A 15,959-nucleotide genomic window follows, 5' to 3' on the forward strand; every position below is an offset into this window, starting at 1 on the left:
TCCGGAAGCGCAATACCCCCGTCGTACCATGGAAGCGTCAACTTAGCAATCGCTATGCGCGGCCGCCCATCCCACAACAACGATCGTTGGAGGCTTTCGACCTCCCGAAAGTAACTGGCCGGTACCCAATCAAGAGTGTTCTGCAAGGCGTAGAGGAACCGAGGAAGAGACATCATTTTGAACAAGGCGGCGCGCCCGACGAGGGAGAGCGGCAGCCTCCGCCAACCCGCAACATCCCGCCGCAAACGCGCCAGGGGGGGGAGCAGGTTCCGCTCATACCGCAAAGTGGAATCGGTGGAGATAAAAATCCCCAGGTACACGAAGCCCTGCTGGGCGATCTGGATCGAACAAGTTCGCGGGACAGGTGGAACATCGCCGCTCAGAACATACAGATATGATTTACTCCAATTGATGACGAGGCCCGAGTTCCTACCAAAAGATGTCCGAACGTCGCAAACCACTATAAGCGAGTTCTTGGGCGAGGCGAGATATAGCAGGATGTCATCGGCATATAGCGAAATACGGTCCTCGTGCTCAGGCGACCATCTAAGTCCACGTATATCCGGGTGCCAGCGTATCCACGCCGCCAGCGGCTCGAGGGCGAGGGCGAACAACAAAGGCGACAGGGGGCAACCCTGCCGGGTGCCCCTCCCAAGCTGGAACGGAGTCGACGCCCGCCCGTTTACCACAACACTCGCAAGGGGACCCTCGTAAAGCAACCTCACCCAGCTCACAAAACCAGGGCCAAAGCCGAACTTGGCAAGCACAGCCCACAGATATGCCCATTCCACCGTATCAAAAGCCATCGTGGCATCAAGAGACGCCACAATAGCTGGTTCTCGCAGCGTGCTCACCCTGGCAATCACTCCATGAAGACGCCGAAGGTTTAACGCAGTGTTACGATGCGGGATAAAACCGGATTGATCCGGGTGGATCAAGTCTCCAAGCACCCTGACCAAGCGGCCCGCCAGAATTTTAGCCAGAATTTTCGGCTCAGCATTAAGGAGTGATATTGGCCGATAGGAGGCACACTTGTCTCGGGGTTTACCATCCTTGTGTATCACAACAATCGTCGCCAGTCGCTGGTCCAACGGAAGGGACCCACTCCCCCGCGCCTCCACAAACATGGCGCGCAGGTGAGGGGCAACCCTATCCGGGAACAGCTTATACAAGTCAATCGGCAAACCATTAGGGCCTGAGGCCTTGCCCGAGTTCAGCGCGCGGATAGCACCCGCCACCTCATCCACCGTTATATCTCCATCGAGATCTTCTCTATCTACATCAGAAAGGCAGGGCAGAGCGATGTCACGCAGGAGGTCAAGCGAGTCCTCAGTTGGCCTATCCAAAACCGAGGCATAAACCATACGGAAATAATCCGAAAAACACCGTACTATACCCTCGGGATCAACAACCACCTCTCCCCCCTCTCTCGTCAGCTCCGGCACCACCCTATTAACACGTTCTTTTTTGTCCAGCCACGCTAGGAGTTTCCCGGCCTTATCGCCAACATCGTACAAGCGACCCTGCTGTTCCCTACTGAGGGTCTTGGCGGCATTCGTCACCAGGTCCTTATATTCCGCTTGCTTCAAGCTCAGCTCATGCAGTGAGGCCGCTGTAACCTCCCCCTCCAGGGCCACCTCTAAAGCCGCGATCTCCTCCTCAACCTGTATAACCTCGCCATCTCTCCGTCGCTTGGCTGCCACCACCAAGGAGAGGGCCTCTCCTCGCAGCACGGTCTTAAATGCTTCCCACAACGACACGGCCGAGTCAACGGAACCCTGATTGTCCTTAAAATAGTGATCAACTGTCTTCAACAGCGCACTACGCATCTTGGGGTCACAAAAGTACCAGGGGTTAATAGGAGCAACCCTGCCCCCACCCTCGCGGCCGACATCCAGCAAGACCCACACTGGCGAATGATCAGATATGCCCAGCGCCATATGCCTAGCCTCAGATACCAATGAGGCGTGCGCAGCCAGAGTGAGCAGGTAATCAATCCGAGAGAGACTACCATGCGCCCCGGAGTGGAAGGTATATTGGCTCTGTGTGGGGTGCCGGAGCCTCCAGCAGTCTACCAAGCCGAGTGTATCTATAAAGTCTGGAAGCCACTTCTGAGCCCCCCCGGTGTCCCTGGGCGGGTACCTATCCAGCAACCCAGAGCCGACAGCATTAAAGTCTCCCCCCACCACTAGCATACCCTCCGGGAGGTCCAACAAGGCCCTACCCAGATCTGCAAACGTGGAGGCCTGCAGGGCAGGAGGGACATAAACCGAAACCAAAACCAACGTTCTTCCCTCCCACCTCCCCGCCCCCGCCACAAACCTCCCCCTATCATCAACAATGGTGGAGTCCACCTCGAAAGGTAGTGAAGCTCTAACAAGGATGCCCACACCCCTGGAGCCGGAGGAGAATCCCGAGTGAGCTATGAATTTGTAACCTTTTCTGTTAAGAGCATAGCAAGTATTACCTATAAGATGTGTCTCCTGCAGTAGGGCCACATCCGGCAAAGACCGTTTCAAGAACTGCAAGACTATCCCCCGCTTAATACGATCTCCCAAGCCATTGACATTCCAGCTAATAACGTTTAAGCCCCTACCCCCCATCCCCACACACAAAGAGGCCCACCCCACACCCGAAGAGCCACCATTGAACAACCCTGACAGTCATTAATACGCCTTGCAAAAACAAACCACCCAACAACAACCCCAAAATCCCAACTCTCCCCCCCCACCCTGCACCCCTGCTGCAGCTTACAAAGCCCCCCCAACTTGCAGTGTGCCTGTCGCCCTACCAGAACCCAAAACTACAAAAAGTACCCTGAGGGGGGAAAGAGCCCCCATCTTCCTCCCGCAACCCTCCGTATTTACTGCAATCAGCACAAGTCATTGTCTGGAACCAAAGCAAGTCAGTCCGGCTCCGAAGGCATCAGGCCTGCCCATCCCGGCCACTCTCCCCGTCTGTGGCAGCATCCTCACCAGTCCGTCGTCGGGGCAAAGCGTCCAACCATTCTCCGGCCATAGCAGGCGACTCAAAGAAGAAGGTTCGGTCCTCGTACACCACACGTAATCTGGCAGGGAAAAGCATGGCATACTTCAGGTCCCTCTCCCGAAGACGTCTCTTCACCCCCAGGAAACTCTGCCTTTGCTTTTGCACCAGCTGGGTGAAGTCAGGATAGAAACTCACTGATGCGTTCTGAAAAGGGACCGGGCCCGTCACCCGCGATGCTTGCAGGATAGCGTCCCGATCTCGGAAGTGAAAGAGCCGGGCGACAATCGGTCTCGGAGGGGCTCCCGCCCTGGGCCTTCCGCCAGGAACTCTGTGAGCCCGCTCGACTGCAAAAAACTTCCCAAGGCCCTTAGGCTTCATATGGTTAAGCACCAAGTCCTCCACGAGCAGGTCTGCGGAGATCTCATCCGAGGATTCCGGGACCCCAATAATGCGCACGTTGTTGCGCCTGGCCCGGCCCTCAAAGTCCTCCAGCCTACGGGCGGAGAGGTCACTCTCGGCCCGCAGCTTACGAACCTCGGTCTGAAGTTCCGAGACATCATCAGCGAGGCCTGTGGTCTTGAGGTCAAGGGTTTTAACCCGCTCATTAGTTTTGCCCAAGTCCGCACGGATCAGGTTAACATCCACCAAGATGGTATCCACTTTGTGCGCCAGGGTATCGAACTGCCTCCCAATCGAGGCCTGCATCCCCTCGAGCGTGCCCATGACATCCTGCAACGAGAGCTCCGAGGTCGGGGATGAGGCAGTCTTCTGTACATCCAGCGACTGGCCCGATCCACCAGGCGATCCCTTCTGCTGGGCATAGCGATCCATATTATTGGATTGAATATAGGCTCCCCGCCTGGTAGCCTTGGGTTTCAGCTTATCCACCTCTCCTTTACTCGACATGTCTGGCACCGGGCAATTCGGTGCAAAAAGACGACCCTCTCTCAGTCAAAGGGAATAGGAGAAGCCAGATCTGCAATAACCAGTCTGAGTAGGGTGCAGGACGTCCAGAGGATAGTGAAGCATCCGAAGGCACTCCTGGGCCAAGGCAAACAAAGAGCGAGAAAGTGAAAGTGAAAGTACGGCGTTCTCCGTCCGCCAGTTCACACCTCGCCAGGCCGCTGTTGTTCAATTAGAGGCCGGGCATCCTGCCAACGCCAGCCCCTGGCATCCCTCGGAGATAGGCCTCAATCTTCCGCTGTGCACAACTCCGGTTCCCGGTGGGCGATCCGAACTCGGGCAGCATCAATCGCCTCCACAACTGGTCATCTGCAAGATGCCGTGCATATAAAACAGGATTTAAGACAGGATAACCGACGGAGGGCGCGTGGGTCCCGGGAGCTCAAAGCTCACGCGGCCATCTTGGTCAAGCGCTAGGCTCCTCCCCCCCTCAGCAGTATTTTTAATGGGAGAGTACTGGAACTTCTCAGAAGTTATCTGCGTCTTTGTTATAGGACACCTGCTCTTCTCAGCAGTACTTTTAGTGGGAGAGTACTGGCACTTCTCAGAAGTAAGCAGGTGCTCTGGTATAGGGCAGCTGCACTTCTCAGCAGAGCTGCAGTACTTTTAATAGGACAGTACTGGCACTGCTCAGAAATAAAAAGGTACTCTGGTATAGGGCACATGCACTTCTCAGCAGTACTTTTAATGGGAGAGTACTGGCACTTCTCAGACATAAGAAGGCACTCTGGTATAGGACACCTGCACTTCTCTTCAGAGCAGCAGTTCTTTTAATAGGAGAGTACTGGCACTTCTCAGACATAAGAAGGTACTCTGGTATAGGGCACATGCATTTTACACCAGTACTTTTAATTGGAGAGTACTGGCACTTCTCAGACATAAAAAGGTACTCTGGTATATGGCACCTAACTTCTCAGCAGTACTTATAATGGGAGAGTACTGGCTCTTCTCAGAAGTATGCAGGTGCTCTGGTATAGGGCACCTGCACTTCTCAGCAGTACTTTTAATGGGAGAATAGTGGCACTTCACAGACATAAGTAGGTCATCTGGTATAAGGCACCTTCACTTCTCTGCAGGGCTGCAGCACTTTTAGTGGTGGAGTAGTGGCACTTCTCAGAAGTAAGTAGATACTCTGGTATAGGACACCTGTACTTTCAGCAGAGCTGCCGTACTTTTAATAGGAGAGTCCTGACACTTCCCAGACATAAGCAGGTACTCTGGTATAGGGCACCTGAAATTCTCAGCTGTACTTTTAATGGTAGAGTAGTGTCACTTATCAGAAGTATGCAGGTCCTCTGGAATAGGGTTCCTGCACTTCTCTGCAGAGCTGCAGCAGTTTTAATGGGATAGTACTGGTACTTCTCAGAAGTATGCAGGCCTTCTAGTATAGGGCACCTGCTCTTCTCAGCAGTACTTTTAATGGGAGAGTACTGGACCTTCTCAGAAGTACGCAGGCCGTCTGGTATAGGGCACCTGCACTTCTCAGCTGTACTTTTAATGGGAGAGTACTGGCACTTCTCAGAAGAAGGAAGGTCCTCTGATATTGGGCACCTGCACTTCTCAGCAGTACTTTTAATGGGAGCGCACTGACACTTCTCAGAAGTAAGCCGGTCCTCTGGTATAGGGCACCTGCACTTCTCAGCTGTACTTTTAATGGGAGAGTACTGGCACTTCCCAGACATAAGCAGGTCCTCTGGTATAAGGCACTTGCACTTCACTGCAGGGCTGCAGTTCTTTTAATGGGAGAGTACTGGCAACTCTCAGACATAAAAAGATACTCTGGTATAGGGCACCTGCACTTCTCAGCAGTACTTTAATGAAAGAGTAGTGGCACATCTCAGAAGTATGCAGGCCCTCTGGTATTGGGCACCTGCACTTCTCAGCAGTACTTTTAATGGGAGAGTACTGGCACTTCTCAGAAGTAAGCAGGTGCTCTGGTATATGGCACCTGCTCTTCTCAGCAGAGCTGCAGTACTTTTAATGGGAGAGTACTGGCACTTTCCAAAAGTAAGCACATAGTCTGGTATGGGGCACCTGCACTTCTCAAAGTTTTTTAAAGGGAGAGTACTGGCACTTCTCAGACATAACACGGTCCTCTGGTATAGGGCACATGCACTTATCAGCAGTACTTTTAATGAGCGAGTACTGGCACTTCTCAGACAAAAGCAGGTCCTCTGGTGTAAGGCACCTGCCCTTCTCTGCAGTGCTGCAGTACTTTTAATGGTAGAGTAGTGGCACTTCTCAGAAGTAAGAAGGTACTCGGGTATCATACACGTGTACTTTCAGCAGAGCTGCAGTACTTTTAATGGGAGAGTACTGGCACTTCTCAGACATAAAAAGGTACTCTGGTATAGGGCACCTGCATTTCTCAGCAGTACTTTTAACGGGAGAGTACTGGCACTTCTCAGAAGGAAGCAGGACCTTTGTTTTTCCTCTCGAGCACTGAGTGAGGGCGCCTTCTGAGCGCTGCTGCACTCTCGTGTTCTCTCCTGGAGATGGTGAGTGATGGCTGAAGGACCAGAGGGTTGGGGCTCCTCCTGGGAGAGCCTGTTCCTTGTCCCTGTGTTTCCTCCACACTAGTGGCGTAGAGTGCACGGGGCTGTGCGAGATTCTTGCGGCACTGATCGCAGCAGGCGTGACATAGCGCCTCAGTGTAGGTGTGACCAGTTCACATTTCACTGTAAATAGCCTCAGTGATCAGTCGTTGTGTGAGGGCTGGTGAGCACGAGCCAGGAGGGCTGGAGCACGAACCGGGAGGGCTGGAGCACGAACCGGGAGGGCTGGAGCACGAACCGGGAGGGCTGGAGCACGAGCCAGGGCCATTGAAGCAGCTGCTTGGACCACTGGGCGTGAGCAAAGGGCACCGGAGGCTTCTAGGCGCTGAGAGACTTTGTCCTGTGCACAGGTGAGGGGCGGCAGACCAGGAGCATGGGGGGGGGGAGTGTGCGGATGCACTGTAGGTGAGGGGCAATTAGCCATGGTCATGGGGTGGCTGAGGGTGTGTGTGCGTGTCCACACTGCACAGGTGAGGAGCCGGCTGCCTCGCGGCGGGGGTGCCGGTGAGGGGGTGGCGGAGAGTGGGTGGATGCGCTGTACAGGTGAGGGGCCACAGACCAAGAGCATGGGGGGTTGGGGTGTGTGTCTCGACACTGCACAGGTGAGGGGCCACAGACCAAGAGCATGGGGGGGTGATTTTGTGGGTCCGCCGTAGGTGCGGAGCACACCGCCCACATACAACAGGAAGCTCTACGGAGTGTCTCTGCCTGCGCTTCACACGTGAGGACCCGAGGATGTGTGTGAGGGGGCACAGAGTGTGTGTGCATCTTTAGAGCAGGGGTGAGGAGCTAATAGTAAGTGTGTGTGGGGGAGGGACGGGGGCACACAGGGTGCGTGTGTATACTGGAAGTATAGTGAGGAAGGGGTGTGGAAGGTCCAGTTTGGGTGTTCTGTGTCTGTAGGTAAGTGAGGCCGGGGTGAAGGGCTCAGTTGGGGTTTTGTGTGTCTCCAGGTAAGGCCGGAATGTAGAAGGGCCTAATTTGGGTGGTGTGTGCCCGTAGGTAAGTGAGGATGGGGTGGAAGGGCCCAGTTTGGGTGTTGTGTGTCTGCAGGTAAGGCCTGGGTACGGAAGGGCCCAGTTTGGGTGTTGTGTGTCTTTAGGTAAGTGAGAGTGGGATGAAGGGCCCAGTTTGGTTGTTGTGTGTCTGTAGGTAAGTGAGGGCGGGGTGGAAGGCCCAGTGTGCGTGTTGTGTGTCTGTAGGTAAGTGAGGGCGGGGTGGAGGGCCCAGTGTGCGTGTTGTGTGTCAGTAGGTAAGTGAGGGCGGGCGAAGGGCCCAGTGTGCGTGTTGTGTGTCTGTAGGTAAGTGAGGGCGGGGTGGAAGGCCCAGTGTGCGTGTTGTGTGTCTGTAGGTAAGTGAGGGCGGGGTGGAGGGCCCAGTGTGCGTGTTGTGTGTCAGTAGGTAAGAGAGGGCGGGCGAAGGGCCCAGTTTGGGTGTTCTGTGTCTGTAGGTAAGTGAGGGCGGGGTGGAGGGCCCAGTGTGCGTGTTGTGTGTCTGTAGGTAAGTGAGGGCGGGGTGGAGGGCCCAGTGTGCGTGTTGTGTGTCTGTAGGTAAGTGAGGGCTGGGTGGAGGGCCCAGTGTGCGTGTTGTGTGTCTCTGGCCTCGGATGGACCGCACCCCTCATTTTCGGACCCTCTTTGCATCCACTCTCGGGCAGAAACGAAACTTGGTACAAATCGGAAGTGGCGCTTTCTCTCCGAATCTGTATTTGGCGCTATGGCGCGATTCCCCTCGCTGACGCTCCTCCGGGGCTGGGCAACATTTGTGTGGGAAAAAGAGAGGAAGACACACACGTGGTCTAAGGGGAGTGTGCGTTACCCCCGGGGTCGGACTGGGACAGGAAGCACAGAAGTGTCTCCATTAGCGAACCAGACCGCGGAAAGGAGCAGTGTTCAGAAATTGGGACAGGTTTGAACTTGTGTAGGTCACTGTGCAGGTGCTGTGCACTGTAGGCAGGTGCTGTGCACTGTAGGCAGGTGCTGTGCACTCTGCGGGTGATGTGCACTGTGCGGGTGCTGTGCACTGTGCGGGTGCTGTGTACTGTGCGGGTGATGTGCATTGAGCGGGTGTTGTGCACTGTGCGGGTGCTGTGTACTGTGCAGGTGCTGTGCACTGTGCGGGTGCTGTGTACTGTGCAGGTGCTGTGAACTGTGCAGGTGCTGTGAACTGTGCGGGTGCTGTTCACTGAGCGGGTGCTGTGCACTGTCCGGGTGCTGTGAACTGTGCAGGTGCTGTGAACTGTGCGGGTGCTGTTCACTGAGCGGGTGCTGTGCACTGTCCGGGTGCTGTGCATGTGCTGTGCGGGTGCTGTGCACGTCAAGAGGATACAACGTGTCTTTGAATCCCAGGGCCATCGGCAGTGGACCCCGTCCCCAAGGGCCAAAAGACCCCCAAACCGGTCCACCCGGTGGACCCGGCCCACCCGCCGCCGGGCACCGGCTCCTTCGAGTAAATAAAGCCCTGCCCTGGGCAGGCGCATGAGGGTCACGGCCTGGAAGGGCGTGTGTCTCCCTCGTGTGTCTCACCCCCCCTCGTGCGTCTCACCCCCTCTAGTGTGTCTCAACCCCCCCGTCGTGTCTCTCCCTTGTGTGTCCCACACCCTCGTATGTCTCACTCCCCATCATCGTGTGCCTCCCTCGTGTGTCTCACCCCCTCATGTCTCACCCCCTCGGGTGTCTCACTCCCCCGTCGTGTGTCTCACCCCCTCGTGTGTCTCACTCCCCCCCACATCGTGAGTCTCCCTAGTTTGTCTCACTCCCATGTGTCTCAACCCCGTCGTGTGTCTCACTCCCCCTCAAGTGTCTCACTTCCCCCGCCGTGTGTCTCACCCCTCTTGTGTGTCTCACTCCCCCTTCGTCGTTTATCTCCCCTGTGTGTCCCACCCCCTGTGTGTCTCACGCCCCCCCTCATCGTGTATCTCACCCCCCTCATGTGTCTCACACCCCCTCATCATGAGTATCCCTCATGTGTCTCACCCCGTGTGTCTCACCCCGTGTGTCTCACCCCCGTCATGTGTCTCACCCCCTCATATGTCTCACTCCCCCACTGTGTGTCTCACTTCCCCCTTCGTCGCGTGTCTCCCTCGTGTTTCTCACCCCCTTGTGTGTCTCACTCCCCCCTCATAGTGTATCTCACACCTCCTCCTGTGTCTCACTCCTCTCATCATGAGTCTCCCTCGTGTGTCTCAACCCCATGTGTTTCGACCCCCAGTCGTGTGTCTCACCCTCCCTTGTGTGTCACACTTCCCCCTTGGCGAGTGTCTCCCTCGTGTGTCTCACTCCCCCCTTGTGTGCCTCACTCCCCCTCATCCTGAGTCTCCCTCATGTGTCTCAGCCCCGTCGTGTGTCTTACTTCCACTCATGTGTCTCACTCTCCCCCTCGGCGTGTGTCTCCCTTGTTTGTCACACCCCCCTCGTGTGCCTCATTCCCCCCTCGTCGTGTCTCCCTCGTGTGTCTCACTGTCCCCGCGGTGTGTTTCACTGTCCCCCGTCGTGTGTCTCACCCCGCTTGTGTGTCTAACTCCCCCCTTTGTCGCGTGTCTCCCTCGTGTTTCTCACCCCCTTGTGTGTCTCACTCCCCCCTCATAGTGTATCTCGCCCCTCTTCATGTGTCTCACTCCTCTCTCATCATGAGCCTCCCTCGTGTGTCTCAACCCCATGTGTCTCGACCCCCAGTCGTGTGTCTCACCCCCCCCCCCTTTGTGTGTCTCACTACCCTCCTCGGTGTGTGTCTCACTCCCCTGTCGTGTGTCTCACCCTCCCTTGTGTGTCACACTTCCCCCTTGGCGAGTGTCTCCCTCGTGTGTCTTACTCCCCCTCCCGTGTCTCACTCCCCCCTTGTGTGTCTCACTCCCCCTCATCGTGAGTCTCCCTCATGTGTCTCACCCCCGTCGTGTGTCTTACTCCGCCTCGTGTGTCTCACTCTCCCCCTCGGCGTTTGTCTCCCTTGTTTGTCTCACTCCCCCCCCCCTCGTGTGCCTCATTCCCCCCTCGTCGTGTCTCCCTCGTGTGTCTCGCTCTCCCCCTCGCCGTGTGTCTCTCTTGTTTGTCTCACCCCCCCCCCGTGTGCCACATTCCCCCCTCGTCGTGTCTCCCTCGTGTGTCTCACCCCCCTCGTGTGTCCCACTCTCCCCCGTCGTGTGTCTCACCCCCCTGTTGTGACTCACCCCCCCTTTCGTCGTGTGTCTCAGACCAGAAGGCTGCTGAGAGCTGCTGTGGGTGGACTGGGCACGCCCGAGTTATTCACAGGCCTTTAAAAGTCTATTTGCAGATTTACATCCCTTTGTAAACTGGTTTCCTAAGCGTAGTTTGTTTTTCTGGTTCCAATGCCGCCTGGGCCCTCACCCTGCCTCTTCCTCACATTTGAATTTTACATTTGCTGCTGTAGTGTGAGAATGCATTTCATGAAAAGGAATATAAAATAGGGTGTCTTGACACTAAATATTGTTATAAATCAAATAGTATGTATTCATTTGTGATGCGACTTTTCTGTCTTTGTTCACTTTAATTATCAGTCATGGATCATTCAGGCAGCCCCAGAGCGCCATTAAAAGTGCTTTCTATGTATATTTCCTGTTTGAGGTATGCAAAGGTAAGTGCTGAAAATACGGCTTTAGGTGACTGCTTATTTTTCTATCTGGGACTTCCAAATATTGAGCAGGCAACAATAATCCCACCCCTGGAAGCTTGTCGCAGGACCAGCCCTTGATTTATTTCCTCCGCCCTATTCCCTGGTTAATGCCATAATAGCGACAGTTTAACATATCTGAAACCCTACGCCCGACGCCAGTGACAGGCGGAGTTACTCCAAGTGCCTGGGAATACACCCTGCATTCAGACAACTCACTCCGCATTCTCGCCATTTGTTCATCTATTTATAAAGCGCGACATTCATCCCGGTGGGATTCACAGCGCTGATGTAGTGGGAGGGTGGTGAACTGAGCTGGTCCAGTTGAGATCGGTGGCAACAGTTTTAAGTTTCTTCCTGAACGCCATGTACTCTTCAGCCAGCCGTGGTTCCAGCGGGAGCTCGTCCCAGTGTAAAGCTGCAAGATGCGGAAAGGTGCTCCGCCTGCCCTGCTCTTACTGATTCTCTTAATCTCAGCTAGCGCCTGAAAGCGTGACCTTAGGCACCTGGACGGGGAGTAGAATTCAATTGGATTCTGGAGATTCCTAGGGCCGGGGTGATGGCGTGCCCGGTGTGCATGTCCTAAGAGCTTGAATCCTTCTCTTCGACGCATGGGCAGCCAGTGAAGTGCCTCAGGCAGTCCGTCGCGGAGCTATATCTGCCCTTACTGCACACCAGTTTGGCCGCTGCATTTTCTATTACTTGTAGACGTTTGAAGAGGTAATCTGGCATGCCAACGAAAAGGGCATTTCCATAATGCAGCCTGCTGCCAAGCAGGGCCTGTGGGACTGTTCTCCGGCTTTCCAGCGGGATCCGGGGACGAGCCTTTTTAAGAGCTTCAGCGTGGCGAAGCTTCTCCACACAGGGTCCGCACGTGGTCCTGCACTGACAGGGTGTTATCAATGATGACGCCCAAATTGTTCGCGCACTGCTTGGGTGCTGGGGCCGCGCCCGGAGAGTGGGGCCACCATGACGCATCCCAGATATAATTGGCTCTGCCGAGAAGCAAGATTTCAGATTTCTCGGCGTTGAGCTTTAAGCAGTGCTCTGGCGTCCAGGTTGCCATTTCAGTGCGGCAGTTGTTGAGTTTGGCTCTGGTGTCCTCGAGCCTGTTTCCGATAGCGATTGTCAGTTGCGTATCATCCGCATAGGGGCAGATCCCAAAGCCCCATTTCGTGCCAGTTTGTGCCAGAGATGATACGTAGGCATTGAATAGTGTGGGGCTCAGGGATGCTCCCGCGGGACGCCACAGCTGAGATTTTTTGGAGTAGATGAGAAGGCGCCTATTGGCACAGTTGGAGTCATGTTGCTCAGAAATGAACTGAGCCATTGAAGGGATTTTGAATGTAACCCTTTTTCATGCAAATTTTCCAGTGAGAGTTGGTGAGAGACCGTGTCGAAGACCGCCGACAGGTCTAACAGGATCAAGGCTCCTGCCTTTCCCTGGTCCAACAGTGATCCCATGTTATCTAGGACCACCAAGAGAGTTGCCTCTGTACGGTTGGTGGCCCTGAAACCTGTTTGAGGGGGGTCCAGCAATTCGTTAGATTCTAAATAGTTAAACAGTTGTCTATTGACTCATTTTTCCTGTACTTTGGACAGATAGGGGAGCTGGGAAATTGGCCTGTAGTTGGCTGGGTTATTTACATCTGAACCTGCCTTCTTCGTGAGGGGGTCACTATGGCTTGTTTCCAGATCTCTGGGAAAACTGCTGTCTCCGGAGATTGGTTAAACAGCTGTGTGATGTAAGGGCACAGGGTAGGTATTTGTGAAAAAATAAAATGTGGGCAGGGCTCGAGCGGGGATCCTGATTTGACTTCCCCCATTGCTTTAGCAACCTCTCTTTCTGTGAAGGGGAAAAACTTCCTAGACGTGCAGGGGTGTCGAGATGAGGTTCCGTATTTCCCCATTTGGTGGAATCTGCTGGGGTGGGGGTGTTAAATGACGAGTAAATTGTGCCTATTTTGTCCATAAAAAAATTCACTGATCTTTTCACAGCATTCTGCTGAAGGATGCAAGGTGTGGGACATCCAGGTTGGCTCGCATAACTCACGTACTGTTTTATATAGCTCTTTTGCAGTATTTGTGTTCTCATTAATTCGTTGTGCAAAGTATGCCTGTTAGACCTGGCACCATTGGCGTGAGTCTCCCTTCCATTTTTCGCTGTGTCTCCTCTGTTTTTGCTGGTTATAGTTGCTCTGGGCGCTGTGCCACTGCCATTCAGTGCCACAGCGCAAATGCTCCCTTTGTAAAGATGACATGTGAATTGGTACATCCATGATTGTCTTATTTGGTTTACCTGTTAGTCCCTAGTAGCGTGGCCTGTGTGTGCCCAGGGCTGGTAAACCAAATGCTGCTGGTGGGCCTGCAGCGCTGGTTTGTGCCACCCATAGAAGCAGCTTGTAAAGTGTCTCTCAGACCTGCCACTGCAGTGTCTGTGTGCTGTCCAGAACTGCCATCTTGGCTGTGAAGTGAACCCACTTCCCAGCCCCTGAACCTTCCCTTGGCATCATGTAAGCCACCCTTATGATAGACCGGCCTCGTGGCGTGGGCCCTCCCGGCCAGCAAGCAAGCCTGCAACCGCACCTGATCCCCAATGTCACAGACATCCTGCCACCATGACCCAACAAACCCAATGGCCGGCCGGGGCCCCAGCCGAACCCACAACACTACCACGCATGCCCGGCCGAGGGAGCGGGAAACCCCCAAGCAAGACCAGGAGACGCCGTCTCGGTCACACCTCTGATCTCCTCCCCAAGGAGGGTTTCGATCGGCCACCAGGCCCCCGGTGAGCGCGCGCCTCGCATGCTGGGCGTCTGGAGTCCCTCCCAGACTAACCTGAATAGATCAAAGGGCCGGAAATCCCGACACACCGCCCCCAGGCACCAAGACCCCTCTCCGCGGGGACTCCGGACTTCAAAGAGGAGGGGGAGTATAACAAGGGGTGCTGAAGGGACGGGAGGCAGAGAAGACCTGGACCTACATGAGCCCTGCTGACGCTGTCGTGGCTCCCCCAACTCTGAACCATCTGAGCCCTGCTGACGCCATCGCGGCTCCCCGAACTCTGAACCATCTGAGCCCTGCTGACACCGTCGCGGCTCCCTGAACTCTGAACCATCTGAGCCCTGCTGACGCTGTCACGGCTCCCCAAACTCTGAACCATCTGAGCCCTGCTGACGCGTCGCGGCTCTCCGATCTCTTAAGCCATCTGAGCCCTGCTGACGCTGTCGCGGCTCCCCGAACTCTGAACCATCTGAGCCCTGCTGACGCCGTCGCGGCTCCCCGAACTCTGAACCATCTGAGCCCTGCTGTCGCGGCTCCCCGACCTCTGAAACCATCTGAGCCCTGCTGACGCTGTCGCAGCTCCCCGAACCCTGAACCATCTGAGCCCTGCTGACGACGTCGCGGCTCCCAAGAACCCAAAACCACCTGTGCCTGCTGAGAGACTCACGGCACTCCTATCCAGAAAGATCGGCGGAGGTTGCCGAGTGAACCAAAATCCACCAGCTCGAGGATTGAGAGCTGTGCGTAGGATACTCTGCAGAGACACTGAACTTAAAGACTGTCCCACTACCCCAATACCCCCATCGCTTGCAGCATTGATCCAACGGCTGTATCACGGATCATAAAGATCCCTTGACCTTTCGATAAAGTATACTAAGAACTATTGTGTGGTGTCCCTCTGTCAGAGAGTGTAAGTTCAGCGTGTACGATCCTAGGAACGAGACCCTTCCCGGAAGGGCCTCCCCGCCAGTGCTCGGCCTAACTCTGGGAGAGGTGGGTCAAAGGGTGGCCAGGAACGTATTCCAAAGCCCCCCGGAGAACGCCCCTTCCAACATGTGTATTGGCTGTCTGGTTTTGGAGGGACAGGGCAGGCTGAGGCAGACCTGGGTTGAATAGAGAGATCTGCCTTGGAGTGTGGGGAGGGGTAGCTCCTGCACTTGAATAGGACTGTGCCTGGCAAGGTGAATGCTGGCTCCACCTCCCACTGTGCGTCTGAAGGCAGACCCCCTCTTTCTGAAAGGAAGGATGCAGCCTGGTAAACAAAGTGCTCCAGGGCTGGACAGAACTGGTTCTAGCTGGGTTCAGTGACTTGTGACTCTTTAGAACAAAGACTTTTTGGGGTATAAATATTTGTGCCCAAACCCCTACAATGTGTATTGCTCCTGGACAACAAGAAGAACCTCTGTCCGTGCAACTACAGGAATCTGCAGGAGAAGGACTGTCCCTGTGCTTGTGTGCTGTTTCTTGGACTGGCCTGCAGTGGTTACTACTGGATTTGGAAGAAGAGGAAAAGGACTTTGAAGGAACTTTTATTTTTGGCTACAGCAATTACCCAAGGGCTAGAAGAGAGCTAGCCTCCTGCAGGAGTCTCAGGCACATCAGACTCCATCACCAGCCCCCTGTTTCCTCCCAACAAGGATTTCTATCTGCAGGTGAGGCTCCTGTGAGTTTCAGGGCCTCTAGTTCTACTGCTGAGAAAAGAGTGCTGAAAATCGTCGCTAACCCCCCTTAGCGAGTCGCTGCAGCTGGAGAGCGTGAGGAAAATCGTCGCTCTGCTGCAGCCGAGCGCTCGCTACCGGAGATCGTCGCATCACCTCTCGGCGGGCCTGAAAACGCTCGCTAACCCCGAAGATTATCGCTTTACCTGTCAGCGGGCCCCAAAACGCCCGCTAACCCAAGTGCATCGCATCAGCTGTCTGCGGGCCTAAGAGTGCTCGCTATCCCGAAGATTACCGCATTGCCTGTCAGCGGGTTCCAACACGCTCGCTAACCACAGTTATTGTATCACCTGACTGCTGGCCTGAAAATGCTCGCTAACCCGAA

The 15,959-nt window shown here is 55.0% G+C and overlaps 1 protein-coding gene across 2 annotated transcripts in view; it reads left to right on the forward strand.

Moving 5' to 3' along the window:
• Positions 1-6,645: 6,645 nt before the first annotated feature.
• Positions 6,646-15,959, forward strand: part of LOC146788707 (NXPE family member 4-like) — a 652,915-nt gene continuing 643,601 nt past the window's right edge. For both annotated transcript variants that reach the window (XM_085630307.1, XM_085630310.1), the window contains exon 1: positions 6,646-6,856. The gene's annotated coding sequence lies outside the window, so the exon portion shown is untranslated. The remainder of the gene's footprint in view (positions 6,857-15,959) is intronic.

The sequence above is a fragment of the Triturus cristatus genome, chromosome 10 (assembly GCF_964204655.1).
Source record: "Triturus cristatus chromosome 10, aTriCri1.1, whole genome shotgun sequence".
NCBI lineage: Eukaryota > Metazoa > Chordata > Amphibia > Caudata > Salamandridae > Triturus > Triturus cristatus.